This window comes from Geotrypetes seraphini, chromosome 4, assembly GCF_902459505.1.
Source record: "Geotrypetes seraphini chromosome 4, aGeoSer1.1, whole genome shotgun sequence".
Lineage (NCBI taxonomy): Eukaryota > Metazoa > Chordata > Amphibia > Gymnophiona > Dermophiidae > Geotrypetes > Geotrypetes seraphini.
The window spans coordinates 257,994,073-258,013,071 of NC_047087.1; the positions used below are offsets into that span (position 1 = coordinate 257,994,073).

Sequence of the window (18,999 nt, forward strand, 5' to 3'; positions counted from 1 at the left end):
AGAATGGTAGATCAGGCATGGTCTCTACTAAAAAATACTATCATGGAAGCACAAAACCTCTACATTCCACTGATAACCGAAGGACGGGAAAATAAAGGCAAAGGAGAACCGGCATGGCTTACTAGAGAGGTGAAGGAAGCCATAAAAGAAAAGAAGGACTCCTTTAAAGAATGGAAACGCACGAAAACAACCGAAGCTCGGAACAAACACAAGGATGATCAGAAGAAATGTCACAAGGCGGTGAAGGATGCCAAAAAGGACTACGAGGAGAAAATAGCACAAGAGGCCAAAAACTTCAAGCCCTTCTTTAGATACATAAAAGGAAAAAAACACGCAAAAAGGGCGGTGGGACCGTTGGATGACCAGGGAAGAAAAGGGTACATCAAGGAAGACAAACAAATTGCAGACAAACTAAATTCCTTCTTTGCGTCTGTCTTTACGAAGGAGGACACCACAACAATACCAGAAATAGTGAAAGTGTTCAAAGGAGTAATAGAGGACAGCCTCACCACAGTAGAAGTGAACTTGGACCAGATATACTACCAGATTAACAAACTTAAAGGTGACAAATCCCCTGGATCTGATGGAATTCACCCGAGAGTCTTAAAAGATCTGAATGTTGAAATCGGAGAGCTATTGCAAAAACTTGCTAACCTGTCAATTAGAACTGGTCAGATACCGGACAATTGGAAGATAGCGAACATTACACCAATTTTCAAAAAAAGGATCAAGAGGAGAACTGGGCAATTACAGACCTGTGAGTCTTACATCTGTCCCTGGAAAGATGGTTGAAGCACTGATTAAAGATAGCATAGTCCAGCACTTGGATACACACGACCTGATGGGAGCCAGTCAACACGGCTTCAGGAAAGGGAAATCATGTTTGACGAATTTACTTCAATTTTTTGAAACCGTGAACAAACAAATTGATAATGGAGAACCGGTGGACATAATATACTTGGACTTCCAAAAAGCGTTCGACAAGGTTCCACATGAAAGACTTCTCAGGAAACTACAAAGCCATGGAATAGAGGGAGATATACTAAGATGGATAGGCAAATGGCTAGAGAACAGAAAGCAGAGAGTAGGCATAAATGGGAAGTTCTCAGACTGGGAGAAAGTGACTAGCGGTGTGCCCCAGGGCTCGGTACTTGGGCCCATCTTATTTAATATTTTCATTAATGACCTAGAAGAAGGAACATCCAGTGGGATCATCAAGTTTGCTGATGACACAAAGCTATGCTGGGCAATTAGATTGCAGAAGGATAGCGAGGTACTCCAGAGTGACTTGTATCAGTTAGAGAAATGGGCGGAGAAATGGCAGATGAAGTTTAATGTGGAAAAGTGCAAAGTAATGCATTTGGGCAGTAAGAACAAGGAATATGAGTATAGAATGTCAGGTGCAACTCTGGGTAAGAGCGAACAAGAAAAGGACCTGGGTGTACTGATAGATAGGACCCTGAAACCATCAGCACAATGTGCGGTGGCAGCAAAGAAAGCAAATAGAATGTTAGGCATGATAAAGAAAGGATTCACGAGTAGATTGTAGAGAGTTATAATGCTGCTTTATAGGGCAATGGTCAGACCACACTTGGAATACTGTGTCCAACATTGGTCTCCCAACCTAAAGAAGGATATAAAACTGCTGGAGAGGGTGCAGAGACGAGCAACGAAGCAAATTAATGGTATGGCGAACTTAGAATACGAGGAACGACTTAAGAAACTGGGACTGTTCGCCCTTGAGAAGAGGAGACTGCGAGGGGATATGATTGAGACTTTCAAAATACTGAAAGGAATCGACTAAATTGAGCAGGAAAAAAATTATTCAACGTGACACGGACAAGAGGACATGGACTGAAGCTAAGGGGGGACAAGTCCAGGACAAATATCAGGAAGTTCTGCTACACGCAACGAGTGGTGAACACCTGGAATGCTCTCCCAGAGGAGGTTATTGCGGAATCCACCGTTCTAGGATTTAAAAGCAAATTAGATGCACATCTCCTTACAAGAGGCATAGAGGGATATGGGTGACTAAAATTACACTAGGTGTACACCTGACTGGGCTTCCGCGTGTGCGGATCACTGGACTCGATGGACCATAGGTCTGATCCGGAGATGGCAGTTCTTATGTTCCATTCTCAGCGCTGCCTTTCAAGTTGGTCACTGTGCCGTGCACCTTCACCAAAGTAATGGTGGCAGCAGCTTACCTGCACAAGACAGGAATCCTGGTTCATCCTTCCTTAGAGTTCATTCTTGCTGGACTGCTGCTGGGCGGTTGCTCAGGTAGTCCAGCTATTACAGGATGTTAGGTGGATTATCAGTTTCAGAAAGAGCCTCCTGAAACCAACTCGGTGTCTGGAGTATCTGGTAATCCTTTTCAGCATGGCAGAGGGCCGAGTGTTTATTCCAGAGCCAATCAAACTGAAGCTCAGATACCAGATCCTAGATATCTTGGCGACACCGGCTCCTATGGCTTTGCATTACCTGCAGGTTCTGAGGTCCATGGTGGCAACCATAGAGGTAATTTCATAGGCAAGCGCACACCTGCACCCCCTACAGACTCACTGCTGGTACGTTGGTCTCCTCATTCGGACTCACTGCAGAAGGATTTAACCTGGACAATGGAGGCATGACAGAGTTTAAAATGGTGTCTGGCCGGAGTTGTTATCTGAAGGCCTTCCTCTCCACATAGTCATGGATGATACTAATGATGGAAGCCAGTCTCTACGACTGGAGAGGTCATTGCGAAAGTCACTGTGTAAGAGCAAGGGCTGCCATGGCAGAAAACGTGGTCCATCAACAGACTAGAGTTGAGAGCCATTCAGTTTTTTCTCCACTTTTTTCCAGACATGGCTGAAAGCCGAAGCAGTCAGAGAATTCTCAGTAGGGAATGACCCGGGGACAAATTTTTCCCCGTCTCCGTGGGAACTCATTTTCCTGTCCTGGCAAGTTCTTTTCTTTGACCCTGCCCTATTCCTGAAAGCTCTGTCCTCATCTGCACAAGCCTCAAACACTTTAAAATCATAAGTATTCGAGGTTTGTGTGGTTAAGGCTGAGCTTGCAGGAATGGGACAGGGACGGAACGGGGAAATTGAGTTCCTTTGGGGACGGAGGAAAATTTGTCCCCATGTCATTCTCTAAGTGCTGGATGGATCCAGGGGAATGGGCATTATCTCGGAGCGTTCAACTGCTTTGTGAGACTCTGGGGGGGGGAGGGTGCCCAATGTTTAATCTCATGGTGTCGACAGACAACAAGAAAGCAGAATGGATGCTATCATGCAAACTTGGCTAGCAAGAGAACCAGGGCTGTGGAGTCGGAGTCGAGGAATCGGAGTCGGAGGAAATTTCGGGACCTGGAGTCGGAGTCGGAACATTTATCTACCGACTCCATTTTTGAACTTGGCATACCAATCATGAGCGATTCTTTCAGCTATAGCACCTACTATATACACAGCACAAATGTTGCGAGCAGCTTCTGCGGCCTTAGAACCTTGATTAAAAGCAAAAAGAAGGTGGTGTCGGAAATGCTCATTTCTCTCAACTTGACATTCCATTTTAACGATCTGAAAATTAACCAGTGCTGTGGAGTCGGAGTCGGAGGAAATTTCAGATACCTGGAGTCGGAGTCGGAGTCTGAAGTACAAAAAACTGAGGAGTCGGAGTCGGAACATTTATCTACCGACTCCACAGCCCTGAAGAGAACTGCTCTATGTGTTCCCACGTTGGACAATGATAGGCTGAGTTATTTCCAGAATAGCGACCCATCGGGGATTGGTAGTCCTCATAGCCCTGGATTGGCTGTGTCACCCATGGTATGTGGATCTGGTCCACTTCCAGCAGAACAGCTGCCATAGACTACTGCTGCATCACGGCATTCTGTTGCAAGGGCACATGGTATTAGACAATCTGTAATACTTTGGTCCTATGGCATGGCTATTGAGTGCGCAACCTTAGTGTGGAAAGGATATTTGGAGATGGTGATATCGACTCTCCTCAGTACTAGAAAGCCAGCGACAGTGGCGGGCTATGCTAAAGTGTGGAAAATTTTTCAGCATTGGTGGATTGAGGAAGGGTTTGACAGGTGGATCTCTTAAAGTTCAAGAAGCTAGTCTTTCATGCTTCCGGGCCAGAGTAGATTGAGTGTCTCTAGCCTCTAGGTTCCTTAAGGGAGTACTGAGGCTCCGCCCTTCAATGAGGTAGCTGTTTCCAATATGGAATCTTAATATCTATTATGGGCCTCACTAATGCTCTGTATGAACCTTTATCTATTATGGGCCTCACTAATGCTCTGTATGAACCTTTATCGGAAGTGTCTATCAAGTTTTCAAGTTTTACAAGTTTCAAGTTTTATTAGGATTTTATATACCGCCTACCAAGGCCATCTAAGCGGTTTTACAATCAGGTACTCAAGCATTTTCATGTGGATGGTGTTTTTTTATCCGCAACCATTTCAGCTAGGTGGGTGTCTGAGCTGCATGCATTATTGTTCAGAGAGCCTTTTCTCAGATTCACCAAAGCAGGAGTGTCTTTGCGCACTGTGCCTTCCTTTCTGCTGAAGGTGGTTTCAGCATACCATGTTAATCAGGGTGTGAGGTCACGCTCAAGAGCGTAAAGAAACAGGACAAGGTTTTGAGTTTGCTGGATGTGCAGAGGTTGCTTCTCTGCAATCTTGAGTTGACAAATGATTTTAGGCTCTTAGATCATTTTTTTGTCTTATCCAGCTCTAATTGATGGGGAAGACCATCCTGTAAGGCTTCTATCTCATGATGGATTTGCATGGTGATCTCCTTTGGTGTACATTGGCTGTGGTAGACAACTGCCAGTTGCTTTGAAAGCTCATTCTTCCAGAAGTGTGGCTTCTTCTTGGGCAGAGTCCAGGGCAATGCCACCTGATGAAATTTGCAGGGCAGCCACATGGTTCACTCTTTATACCTTTAGAAGTGCATGAACTTGTCAGCACAAGCAGAAGTAGCGTTTGGATCCTAGATTCAAGGGACTTCTCCTAGATTCAAGGGACTTCTCTGGTAAGTTCCATCTATTTTTTTTTTTATTTATGCAAATTTTACAATTACTAATATCAAATGATACCAAAGAAAAAGGATTATTTCACAAAGTTTAGCAATAATTATACATATAATACAAAAATTCCTTTTCAAGCCCACAAAGTTGGAGAGCCAAACCTTAATACCAACTAACACAAGATATAAAGAAAACTAAGAATTGGTTCCTGATTCATCGAATCCTAACCATTCCATTTTTTGGGGACTTTGACATTCCTCCAACTTCTCAGAGATGAAACATTAAAGCAACAAACCTCATTTCTTTTCTCGAGACATTAAAAAGTGTTGCAATTGAATGGAGTCCCAAAATACATATTGAATATCTTGTAATTGAACAAGACATTTACAAGGAAATTTTAAATAAAATGATGCCTCAAGAGTTTCAAGTTTCAAGTTTATTAGGATTTGATATACCACTTATCAAGGTTATCTAAGTGGTTTTTTACAGTCAGGTACTCAAGCATTTTCCCTATCTGTCCCGGTGGGCTCACAATCTATCTAACGTACCTGGGGCTATGGAGGACTGAGTGACTTGCCCAGGGTCACAAGGAGCAGCGCGGGGTTTGAACCCACAACCCCAGGGTGCTGAGGCTGTAGATCCAACCACTGCGCCACACACTCCTCCACAAGAGCTAAAACTCTAGCTCTCAATTTCAAAAATTCCTTTCTCCTTAGTTGCGTAGCTCTTGAGACATCAGGAAAAATCCTAACTAAATCTCCACAGAATTTAGTCAACCTATTTTTAAAGTAAAGTTTCATAATTAATGTCTTGTCTATCTCACTCATGCATGTTATTACCAGGGTGGATCTATTCTGAATCACATCTTGACTATCTTCTAAAAATTCTGTCAAATTTATTCCATTAGTGACCAGATGGTCCTCCTCCTGGTCAGATTGTATTTTTTTTTTTTGTGGAATATAATAATAGTTATTGATTGGAAAGGTCTCCACATTGGGTAATCCCAGTATCTCTTTAAGATATTTCCTTAACAGTATTTCGGGAGATAATAAATGGGTCACTGGGAAATTAACCAAGCGGAGATTCCTCACTCTATTGGTAAGTTCCATCTATGAATCATATGCTGTTTGCACAGGAATGAAGGATTAGGTTCTTGCCTCGATAATCCTCTTTCCTTTAGAACAGCAAATGATTCCTTATGCCTTGCCTTGTCAGAGGTGGATGCAGTTATGCTGAATAATAGTCTGGATTGAATTTCCAGTGGTTTGGCTCAGGACATCCAAAAGAGAAGAAAAGAAAATTATTTTAAGGCAGTGGGTTAGTTTCACTGCATTCTTCTTTCACAGAGCTGTACGAGTGTTAGTGCTGGTTGCACACATGTGGGTGGTGAGTTGGTCCCATCTTTTAGTTTTGCAATTGCAGTGTTTACTGTTTTTGTTCCGAGTCCTCCTTGTTGTTTCTTCTTTTAGGGGTTATCGCTTGCTTTGGTACAGACTGAAGAGAGAGAACACTGCCCAGGGAGACAAGAAGGTAGAACTGAGAAATTGATTCCTTCTACAATCCAACTTGCGAGTTGGGATGCACAACCCATTTGTAAGGAATCATATGCTGTTCTACAGGAAAGAAGATAATTGAGGTAAGAACCTAATCCTTCCTTATGTAGCCCAGTCTCTTTTCTGGTTGGTTCAGAAGCCCCAGAGTCACCGGAGATGGTATAGTCTGTGACCTTGTTCATATTGAGACTAGGTTATGAGCCTCATTGGTGGCGATACAAGTGAATGTTCTTGCTTCAGAATTGGTCCATGGATTTAGCATCCATGGAGTGGTTTACCAAACTTCCCTTCAGGAGTATCTGCCTCTTTGGGAAAGATTTTGTTAAGCTGAATAAGTACATGGCTGAAGCCAGGATACAGAGACTTCCAGAGGACCACTTGCATGGCAGTGCATGCTTCAGGCAAGTCACGGTGGATGAAAGTCCTTGCTCCATGACAGACAAGCTGGCCTCAACCTCCTCTGACTCTTGAGTGTTTCTGGCATTTTCAGTCCATTCCTGAGATGCTTGTGAAGGAACACCACAATCATCCTGAATAGCAATAACCCACACAGCATATATTGCACAAAAACAAGCATTGTTGCCTTGTTATCAACATCAGTAGACTCATCAACCTGGATTGCATACCACGGTGACTCATTAATCCTCTCTAACAATTGTGCCTCAATATCCTCTGCTATTTCATCAATTCGTCTGGTTGCGAAGCTAGCTGAAAGAGGAATACCAACCACCTTTTGAGCTGCTGCCTCTCCTAAAAGTTTACAGCAAATGTCCTTAAAAGCAGCAGGATTAACTCTTCACCAATTGTAAAGGGCTTCTTAGCTTTGGCAATGTGGTCAGCCACTAAGAATGCAGACACATTTACTGAAGTCACCAGTGATGCAGCAGCAGAGGGAAGGCCCCAGCGAGGAAGGCAGCGAGGCAGGGCAAGTGCAAATATGTAGTAATAATAATAATAACAGTTTATATACCGTGAAGTTCTATGCGGTTTACAATGAATTAGAAAGATTCTACAAATTGAATGGAACATTCATAGTTGGAGATTAGTGATTAACAGTTTACGAGATCAGATTTGGGAGGTGGGATTGTGATGGGATCTTTTGTACAGATTCGTTACCTAGGTATTTCAAGAACAGGTATGTTTTTAGGTGTTTCCTAAATTCACCATAGTTGTTTGTGTGTGTAATTAGTTTTTCCAGGTCTTTGCCCCATAAGGCTGCTTGATACGATAGAAGTTGTTGATGATGTCTCTTAAATTTTCATCCTCTAGCAGGTGGGGAAACAAACTTCAGGTGTGTTCTTCTCTTATGTCTATTGGTTGAGAAGGAGAAGAGGTCAGTTATATATTTAGGGGCTAGACCAGATAGTACCTTGAAGCAGAGACATCCCAGCTTGAACTTCGCACGTGCCTCCATTGGCAGCCAGTGTAGGAGTCGGTAGGAAGGGGTTATGTGATCGGACTTCTTCAACCCGAAGATCAACCTGACTGCCACATTTTGTATCAGTTGTAGTCTCTGCATTTGCTTCTGGGAGATTGCCAGATGGGCAATGTTACAATAATCAAGATGGCTTAGTATTAGGGATTGTACCAGAATTCTGAATGATGAAACATAGAAACATGACGGCAGAAAAGGGCTATAACCCATCAAGTCTGCCCACTCTACTGACCCACCCCATTAAGTCTGAGTACTAATGACCTAGTTCATTAACTCGACCCTCGTAAGGATCCTACTAGGGCAGGGGTCTGCAACCTTTAAGACATAAAGAGCCACTTGGACCCGTTTTCGAAAAGAAAAAAAAAACTTGGAGCCGCAAAACAAATCTAACACTGCATATATTGTTTCTTATCTTAATGCTATATACAGGATCACTAAATTGAAAATAAAATCATTTTTCCTACCTTTGCTATTTGGTGATTTCATGAGTCTCTGGTTGCACTTTCTTCTTCTGACTGTGCATCCAATCTTTCTTCCTTTCTTTCAGCCTCCTGTATGTTTCCTCTCCTCCAGACCTCATTCTCTCCCCCAACTTTTTCTTTTTGTCTCCCTGTTCCCCCTTCTTTCTGTCTCCGTGCCGTCCCCCAAGCCACTCGGTTTGCTGCCACCGCCATCGGGGAATAGCCCCCAAGCCACCGCTGTCCCAAGCTTTCCCTGCAGAAGCGTCGCGCTGATCAGCATTCCGCTCCCTGACGTCAATTCTGATGTAGGAGAGGAAGTTCCGGGCCAACAAGGCATTTCTCCTCATTCCATCCAGCCCCATCTCTCCTTGATCCAGCATTTCCCTTCTGTGTTTGTCAGAATTACCATTCCACCTATTTTCCAGCATCACCCTTCTTTGTGTCCATCTCACCTATATCCCTATCTCACCACTTTTTCAGAATCTTCATTTGTCTCTGTCCTTATCTTTACGCCATGTTCACCATTTGCCCTTTCAATGTCTTTATCTCCCCCCCCCACACACTTTTTCAGCATTACTTCTATGTCTCTATTTCACCTCCTCTTCATGTCCCCTCTGTATCTCTATCCTTATTCAGTAGGTCCTGCTTACTCTTTCTCTTCTTTGTGTCACTATCTCTATTTTCAGCTTTCCCCCCTTTTCCTTTGTTAATGCACCCTGTAGCTAGAATCTTTCCACCCTCCCTCCACTCCGGCCCAGCCCAGTATGAAATATTTCCTTTTGTTTCCCTCCCCTCTCTCTTTCTTTCTCTCTTCCCCTCCCTCACCCACGAGTCCTGCATCTGGCCCTCTCCCTTCTACCTGCACCTGGCAACACCCCCCTGCTCCGCGGCTCTCTTCAGCAACTCGTCAGCAGCGGTGATCAAGACAAGCTGCCGACATCGAGGCCTTCCCTCTACGAGTCCCGCCTTTGTGGAAAAAGGAAGTTGAAACAAGCGGGACTCGCAGAGGGTAGGCCCCGACGTCAGAAGCTGCTGCTGAGTTGCCGAAGAGAGCCGCGGAGCAGGGGATGTGGCCGGAAGCAGGTAGAAGGGAGAGGGAGATAGGAAGGCTGTAGATCTCCGGAGCATGACACCGACCCCGGCCAGGATGATTTCTTTTTCAGGCACCTTACAAGTCCAGCGTCGCGGCGGGAAATAGCCATGCTGAGCAGTGAGCTCAGCACTACACAGATGAAAGCCTTGCTTGCTGATTGGTCCGGCGGCACGGCGGGGCGGGGCCGCCGGACCAATCAGCAAGCAAGGCTTTCATCTGTGTATGTGCTGAGCTCACTGCTCAGCATGGCTATTTCCCGCCGCGACGCCGGACTTGTAACTGCATGCCTGCGTGACACACTACCGGAGCCGCAGCAAAGGTGGAAAAGAGCCGCATGCGGCTCTGGAGCCGCAGGTTGCCGACCCCCGTACTAGGGCATCCCATTTATTCTTAAAGTCAATAACGCTGGTGGCCTTGATCACCTGCTCTGGAAGCTTGTTCCAGTGATCTACAACCCTTTCTGTGAAGAAATACTTCCTTATGTCACTATCGAATTTCCCTCCTCTGAGTTTGAACGGATGCCCCCTTGTGACAGAGGGTCCCTTGAGAAAGAAGATGTCTTCTTCCACCTCGACACGTCCCGTGATGTATTTAAATGTCTCAATCATGTCCCCCCTCTCCCTGTGCTCCTCTAGAGTGTAGAGCTGCAATTTGTTTAGTCTTTCTTCGTACGAGAGACCCTTGAGCCCCGAGATCATCCTAGTGGCCGTCCGCTGAACCGACTCAACTCTAAGCACGTCTTTACGGTAATGTGGCCTCCAGAATTGTACACAGTACTCCAGATGAGGTCTCACCATGGTTCTGTACAGTGGCATTATGACTTCAGATTTGCGGCTAACGAAGCTTCTGTTGATACATCCCATAAGTTGCCTTGCTTTGGATGAGGCCTTCTCTACTTGTTTGGCGGCCTTCATGTCTGCACTGATGATTACTCCCAAGTCTCTTTCTTCTGAAGTCCTAGCTAGTGTTTCTCCATTTAAGGTGTAAGGTTTGCATGGATTTCTGCTACCGAGATGCATAACCTTACATTTCTTAGCGTTGAAGCCCAGCTGCCATGTCGAGGACCAGTTTTCCAACGTAAGCAGATCCTGCGTCATACTATCCTGCAGATTGCTTTCACTTACTATATTACATAGTTTGGCGTCATCAGCGAATAGAGTTACTTTACCCTGAAGCCCTTGGATCAAGTCCCTTATGAATATGTTAAAAAGGAGTGGACCCAGGACCGAGCCCTGTGGCACTCCGCTGGTCACCTCCGATGTCTCCGAGAGGGTGCCGTTGACCACCACCCTCTGACGTCTTCCACTTAGCCAATCATTGACCCATGCAATTAGTGTCTCACCTAACCCCATCGATTTCATCTTGTTTAATAGTCTACGGTGTGGGACGCTGTCGAAAGCCTTACTGAAATCCAAGTACACTATGTCTAGAGACTCTCCCGAGTCTAGCTTTCCTGTTACCCAATCAAAGAAGCTGATAAGATTGGATTGGCATGACCTACCCTTAGTGAATCCATGTTGACTAGGATCCCTTAGATTCCCCTCATCCAAAATCGTATCTAATTTGCATTTAAGTAATGTTTCCATGAGTTTACACACTATTGATGTGAGACTCACTGGTCTGTAATTCGCAGCCTCCTCTCTGCAACCCTTTTTGTGCAGAGGAACGACGTTAGCTGTCTTCCAGTCCAGGGGGACTCTTCCCATACTTAGGGAGAGATTGAAGAGCATGGTTAACGGTTCCGCCAGGACATCGCACAGCTCCCTGAGCACTCGTGGGTGCAATTTGTCTGGTCCCATGGCTTTGCTCACCTTGAGTCTTGACAGTTCGCTGTAAACATCAGCTGGTGAGAACCCAAAATTCTGAAATGGGTCTTCCTTGCTTGGCTTTGCTTCCAGCTGTGGCCCGTGTCCAGGTGCCTCGCAGGTAAAGACTGAGCAGAAGTAATCGTTCAGTAGTTTGGCTTTTTCGGAATCTGTTTCCACATAATTCCCGTCTGCTGTTCTAAGGCGTACTATCCCGTTTGTGTTCTTCTACCTGTCACTAATGTACCTGAAGAAGGATTTGTCCCCTTTCTTAATGTTCTTTGCTAGAGTTTCTTCCACTCGAAGTTTGGCCTCCCTTACTGCTGTTTTGACCGCTGCAGACCTTGTCTTGTATTCAATGTTAGCTTCTTTCTCCCCGGTGCGTTTGTATGAAAGAAATGCTCTTTTCTTGTCCTTGACTAGGTGTGAGACCTCATCAGTGAACCAACGGGGTTTCCTCTTTCTTTGTTGTTTGTTTACCGATTTTATGTAGCGGATAGTTGCTTCGTGTAGTGTCCTTTTCAGTGTTGACCACATAGCTTCCACATCATCCGTTATTTCTTGAGCCTGTAGCGTCTGATGGACGAAATCACCCATGCTTGCGAAGTCAGTGCCCCGGAAATTGAGTACCTTCGTTTTTGTTTGTGATCTAGGGAAGCCCTTTCTAAGGTTGAACCATACCATGTTATGGTCACTGGTTGCCAGCGTTTCTCCCACCGAGACTTCCGTGACGCTTTCCCCGTTCGTAAGTACCAGGTCCAGGATGGCCTGGGCCCTAGTGGGCTCTAGCATATTCAATTTGTTTGAGCTGTACTCCCTTCATGGATGTTAATATCCTCCTGCTACTACAAGTTGTTGCTGAGAATGTGTTCCAGTCTACATCAGGCATGTTGAAGTCCCCTAGCAGGACAACGTCCTCCCGTAAGGTGATATTCTCAATGTCTTCAATTAATTCTGTGTCCTTGTCCTCCGATTGTCTTGGAGGTCTGTATACCACACCAAGGTATAGGCATTTCTCTCCGCCTCTGGCCAGGTTTGCCCAGATGGATTCCCCAGTGTACTTGACATCTGTGATCCTAGTTGTCTTGATGTTCTCTTTGATGTAAAGTGCTACCCCACCTCCCAACTTACCCTCTCTATCTTGGCGAAGCAGGTTGTATCCTGGTATAGTTATATCCCACCCATGAGAGTCTGTGAACCATGTTTCGGATATTGCTACCACGTCTAGGTCTGCATTTACTATTTCTATTTCTAGTTCTAGAAATGTATTCCCCAGGCTGTGTGCATTTACATACATAGCTCTCCACTCTTTGTGTCTACTAAACTCCTTTAGAGAGTTACCCATCTGGGTTAGAGTTTCTCCTAGCGAATCTTTTTCAGCAAGGGTGCTTACCTCTGACTTAGAAGTGGAGTTTTGGTTCACCTCATCAGGATTGTTACTTACTGCTCCGGTATATAAATGGGTACCCTCCCCCAACTTACCTAGTTTAAAGCCCTTCGAAGCAGGCGGGCTACTCGGTGTCCGAAGACGTTCTTACCTCTGTTGGTCAGGTGGAGTCCGTCTGATCCCTGGAGTCCCTGTAGTGCCTCCCCGTGATTCAGGAATCCGAAGTTCATTTCCCAGCACCATCGTTGTAGCCACTCATTTGTCTTCAGAATACGTTCGTCCCTGTCTCTTCCCTTGCCCCTAACAGGAAGAATTGAAGAGAATACTACCTGTGCTCCTGTCTGCTTCAGCCTCTCCCCAGAGCTCCGAAGTCTCTAGCTATGCCCTCCAGAGTGTTCTTGGCAGTGTCATTCGTTCCGACGTGGATGAGCAGCATTGGGAAGTGGTCCTTGGGCCTGAGAAGCCTATCAAGACAGGCTGTCACATCTCTTATTCTGGCTCCAGGCAGACAGCAGACCTCCCTCGACTGCCTATCTGGTCTATATATTGGTCCCTCGGTGCCCCTCAACATGGAGTCCCCGATGATTATTACTCTGCGCTTCCTTTGGGGATGTCGATCAGATGTCCCCGGAACTGGAGTCGTGTGATGGGCGTCTTCCAGATTCTCGTCGGCCGTTCCTTCCTGTAAGATCTGGAATCTGTTCCTCAGGGTGAGTTGTGGGGTTGATGTGGAGCTGCCCTGGTGAGAGAAAGAGTGAGAAGGTGAGGAGATTGTAAATGGGGGGGGGGGGGTCTCCTACGTTTACCTGTGGAGGAGGTCACTAACTGCCAGGAGTCAGTGTCTCCATCCATCTCCTGAACTGCAACAGTTGGTTTCTTTGTCGGGGCGGCCCTGGAGTCACCATGGGTGATCCGTCACGGGCCCGTTCTGTGATTTGGGATAGTTCCTGCACTATCCCATCGATATAGGCCTCATCCTCTCTAATGCCTCTCAGACGTTTCACCTCCTCCCTAAGGCTTCTTAGTTCCTGCATGATGTCTTCATCCCGCTGACCGACCTCCTCTGTCTGTGTAGAGGCCGTGATGTACCGCTGTGGGATGAAGCGTCGAAGTATGCTCTAATGGACCTAAGTTTCCAGAGAGTAAAAAACCCCTTTCTGACTAGGGAGTCCACATGGTCTTTCATGGTTAGACCTTGGTCCAGTATTACCCCCAGAACCTTCATTGTAGGTTGAATAGGGTAGCTGAGATTGTTGATGCGTAGTGGTGTTTTAGTGACATGTGGGTGTGGCGAGGCTATAAAGAATTTAGTTTTATCTGAAATAAGCTTCAGTCTGAATTCTGTGGTCCATTGTTCCATCAGGTTTAATGCTTCTGTTGCCGTGGGGGTGGTTTCGGAGGGAGAAGTATTGAACGGGATAATGATTGTAAAGTCATCCGCATAACTGAATAATTTTATACCCCGCTGGGCCAGCTGCACGCCTAGTGATGATATATAGACGTTGAAGAGTAGTGGGGATAATGGAGACCCTTGTGGAATGCCTGATGGGTTTCTCCATGTTTTAGAGAGGTTGCAGTTGAAACGTACTTGATAGATGCGGGACGGAACCAGTCAAATACCTCACCTCTGATGCCGATTGCGTCTAAGCATTGTAACAATTTCTCATTATCCACCAAGTCGAAGGCCGAGCTCATATCGAATTGCATGATTAGGGCATTATGGCCCTTGCTGAATAAGTTTCGTAAGTATTCTAGGGTCGCCGCAATCACCGTCTTGGTGCTAAACAGAGGTCTGAAGCCAGACTGGGTTTCATGTAGTAGAGAGAACTGATCAAGGTAGTCCATCAATTGAGTATGTACTAAACCTTCCATTATTTTTACGAAGAATGGAATGGATGCTACCGGTCTATAGTTGGTTACTGATGTTTTAGGGATTGTTTAGGATTTTTTGGAATTGGGGTGATTATAATGTGACCGTTATTCGTTAGGAATTTTCCATTTTTGAACTTATTGGTCAGATAACCCCACAGTGTTAGCTTAAAGTCTAATGGGGCTGCTTTCATAATGTCAGGGGGACAGAGATCTAGAATGCAGTGAGATTTAGTATACTTGTTATAGAGTTTGATGAAGTTATTCCATTCTAGATCCTGAAAGGAGTTCCAAAACATATCCACCGGTATTTCATTTTCGTGTATGTTGGCTATTTGATGTTTATGTATGTTGTTTGTCAGACAATTGTTCCTTAGGTTCATAATTTTTGAGTCAAAGTGTTGTGCTAGATCGTCTGCTGATGGAAGTTTCGTGTCGTGCATGGATTGATTGTGACGTGTGGTATCAAATAAATTTGTAACCAAGTTGAACAGTTCTTTAGTGTTGACTCCTTTTGAACTTGTATTGGATGTATGAATTTTGGATGAGTAGAATGTTTTTCGTTTTTCTTTTATCAATTGTTTGTAGTACTTTATGTTGGATCTCCAATTGTTCCGGTCTGATATTTCTCCTGTTTTATTCCAGATCCTTTTTAGTCATCTTACTGTTTGTTTCATTTTTAATAGTTCAGAGTCAAACCATTTATTATATTTATTTTAGCGGTTTATTCTGTTCCATTTAGGGGCAATTTTATCTCAGATGGATGTACTTGTTTTTGTCCACTGTTCCCAGAAATCATCCTCTTCATCTATTTCCTCACGTGATTCGTAATGTGCCCAGTATTCCTCTGGGTTGATGTGGCCCCTTGTGAGATGTTCTTTTTTTATCTTTGGGTGAGTTTTTGATTTTGGTTGATTCCAGATTAAGTTAAAGTAGTAGGTGAAATGATCGGACCAGATATCGTGGCACCAGATACCGTCGGATAAAGAAATAGAAGGATTTAGGATCTCCTTTGTGGACATAGCTACCAAATCTAACTGATGGCCTTTTTCATGTGTTTGTGTGGATAAAGGGAGATTGTAGTTGAGTGAGGATAGGAAGTTTTTAAACTCTTTCGTGTCGGGATTGTCCTCGTTCTCTAAATGTAGGTTTACATCTCCAGCTATAATATTGTAAGACGGAGTAATCGAATTTTGTAGAATGAATTTGTAGAAGTCCTCTCTGGCCTTTGGCGGGACATAAAATAGAATGCAGGAGAGGGACTCTTCTAGATCCTTGTTACAAATTTTGCATGCTAGTATTTCTAATTGGTTGGTTATCTTGGAATCTACTAAGTCAAGTTCGAGTTCTTCCTTAAGGATGACTGCCAGTCCTCCCCCTCTTCTGTCTTCGCGGTTTAACATGTGAATTTTATAGTTATCTGGTATAAGGTCGTTTAGTATTGGATCCGCTTCAGACAGTAGCCATGTTTCCGTTAGAAAGAGGCAGGCTAACTGCTTGCTGATGATCCAATCTTTGATTAAGAAAGCTTTGTTGCTTACTGATCTAGTGTTGAGGCAAGCGCAGGGAACAGAGGTAGTTGTGATGGGTATGGTGAGTGTGGTGATTTTGATGGGTTTTATTTCCCTTGTCCTTTTTTTGAGGGTACGGTGTGGTCTACCATTACTTGTGATTACTTTAATATGATTTACTCTTTCTTCCTGTTGGTTAATTAGAAGCCTAATGGGTGTGTCAGGGTAATGAATGGAGTGAAGTTTTGGATGGAGTGAGATAACGTCCCTAACGTTATTACTTAATAAATAGATCAATAGGATCAATAAGAGCTTCATGTTTGCTGGTTGTTGTGATTCCTTCCTGTGTTAATTGTTATGTTGGTTTCCTGTCGTTACCAATAATACGTTTGCACAAAGATTGCGGTGGGGGGGGGTGTCGAGAGGCAGAACTGGTTTTCCACGTCGACCCGGTCTCTCTCTCCTGCCGCGGGACGCTTTGTCTTGGTTAGGGCAGCTCCCGATAGCAATGCAGCCGCCCAGAAGCAGAAGAATTAGTCTGAGGTCGCAGGGGGGAGCTTCGGGAGGCAGAGCTGGTCTCCCATGCCAGCCCGGTCGCTCTCTCCTGCCGCGGGACGCTGTGTCTTGGTTAGTTGGGGCTGCTCCCTATAGCAACGGAGCTGCCCTGAATCAAAAGAATTAGTTTGAGGCCGTGGGGAGGGGGGGGGGGGGTGGTAGGTGGAGCTGGTCTCCCACGCCGACCCGGTCTCTCTCCCGGTCTCTCTCCCGGTCTCTGTACATGCATTCTTTTCATATATATATTTTATAAAGCATATTTGTGCATCACAAGTCAACCTAAATTACACCTATATGAATATTATTTAAAGGAGGGTTTTTTTTTGTTGTTGTTTTGTTCTGTGCATCAACTTTTTGCACATGTATATCCTGCACTATTTTATAATGGTCATTTTCCACATTTAAAACCATTCTTTACACATGGATCATGCTTAATAGAATTACCCCCTTTGTGTTTACAGAAAGTAGTGTGGTAGCCATGTTAGTCCACTGTTTGAGATAATATATAGAATTAAAATAAATAAAAAGAATAAAGGTACTACCTTTTTTATTAGACATCCTTTGATTAGCTTTTGAATGCGATCCTTCTTCTTTAGATCAGAAATAGGCAAATGTTGACAACTTTCGGTATATGTGGAATATAAGAGCATTTCAGTGATAAGTCTTACAGGAGGAGGGTTGGGTGAGGTGTAAGACAAAAGGGGTAGGGTGGAGGTGAGAGAGAGACAGACATGGGGCAGGTGAGGAAGAGACAGTCATAAAAAATTCATGGCCTGTGATAAGAAGCCAAGGTCCTTACTGAGGGCTAGATTCACTAAGCAAACCGATCGTGTACCGATCGGTTTGCGACCCAATTTCCTTCCGACATGATTCACTAACCTGTGTACCGATCTGATTCCGATCCATGCATGCAAATGAGGGGAAACAGCATGCAAAATAGGCAGGGACGCAATTCACTAAACTTTTTTTCTCGAACACCGACTGTGCTGGCCAATCAACAAGAAGCGACTGCTGGGGACCGGTAGGTCATGTCCTTTCCAACTGTCCTGCCAGCCCTGCAGCAAACCTCCTCTCTACCTCCCCAACTCTCTCTGTGGGTCCCCGGCTCTCCTGCTCTCTGCCGCGACCTGCTTTCTGCCTCCCCTGCTCTCTGCCTCGGCCGCCCTTTCCTGCAGTGTGAGCCTGTGGTTTTAACCTGCTTTAAACCTGCGGGTTAAAACCACGGGCTCGCACTGCAGGGAAGGGCGGCAGAGAGCAGGTGAGTCCGGGCCCTTTGTTTGGTGGTTATATCATGGCTGTTACTGGTAGAAATGCAATTGGCATTCTCGAGAAAACTCTTCTGTTACTCAAACTTTGACGGAGCCACGCCACTCCAAGCTCCTGTTGCTTCTGCAGGGGAGAATCAGATAAAGAGAAACTCCATCTGTTTTGTATTGGGTTATTCATGAAACCAGCACTTGTCCCTATGTTCACATCTGAACTTTAATCTGATCCTGGGGAACTGTTAGAGCGCTGGACCCGGCTGGCTCTGTCCATTTGGCTGTTCTGCTTCGGATTTTAGAGTTAAAATAAGCAGAGGGAGGGAGGAAATGTTTTGATCATTGAATTCTGGATAGGTGGCTCTCCTGCTCTCCGCCACGACCTGCTCTCTGCCTCCCCCGCTCTCTGCCGCCCTTTCCTGCAGTGCGAGCCCGTGGTTTTAACCCGCTTTAAATCCGTGGGTTAAAACCATGGGCTCGCACTGCAGGGAAGGGTGACAGAGAGCAGCTTTGAGTTGGAGCCAGTAAAAAAAAGTTTAATAAAAACCAAAACTAGACAGCAGGCACATGCACAGACATCTACAGGCAAAGTAGATGGTCTGCGCATGCGTCGGGATCGCTACCTAGCGCTCTGTGTCGGCGGATGGGGGTGTGCCTCCGATGACCCCCATTAGAATATTCTGGCTTCCAGAATCGATCGGCCCTGCCCGGATCAGACACAGATCGGTCATGATCGGGCAGGTTAGTGAATCGGGCCCTGAGTCCTGTTTTGTGGGTTTCAAAATATTTCAAAACCCACAAAACAGGACTCAAGTAAAGACCTTGGCTTTCAGTCACATTACAGACCATGAATTTTTTTATAACTGTCTCCGTCCTCACCTGCCTCATGTCTCTGTCACTCACCAACTCTACCCCTTTTGTCTTACACCTCACCCTAACTCCCCTCCTCCTGTGAGACTTATCACTGAAATGCTTTGATGTTTCACATATACTGATAGTTATCAACATTTGTCTATTTCTGATCTGATCAAGAAGGATCACCTTTGAAAGCT

The 18,999-nt window shown here is 45.1% G+C and overlaps 1 protein-coding gene across 2 annotated transcripts in view; it reads left to right on the plus strand.

Annotated features, from left to right (window-relative positions):
• Positions 1–18,999, plus strand: part of PCGF5 (polycomb group ring finger 5) — a 123,105-nt gene that overhangs the window by 44,614 nt on the left and 59,492 nt on the right. The gene's annotated exons all lie outside the window — the stretch shown is intronic.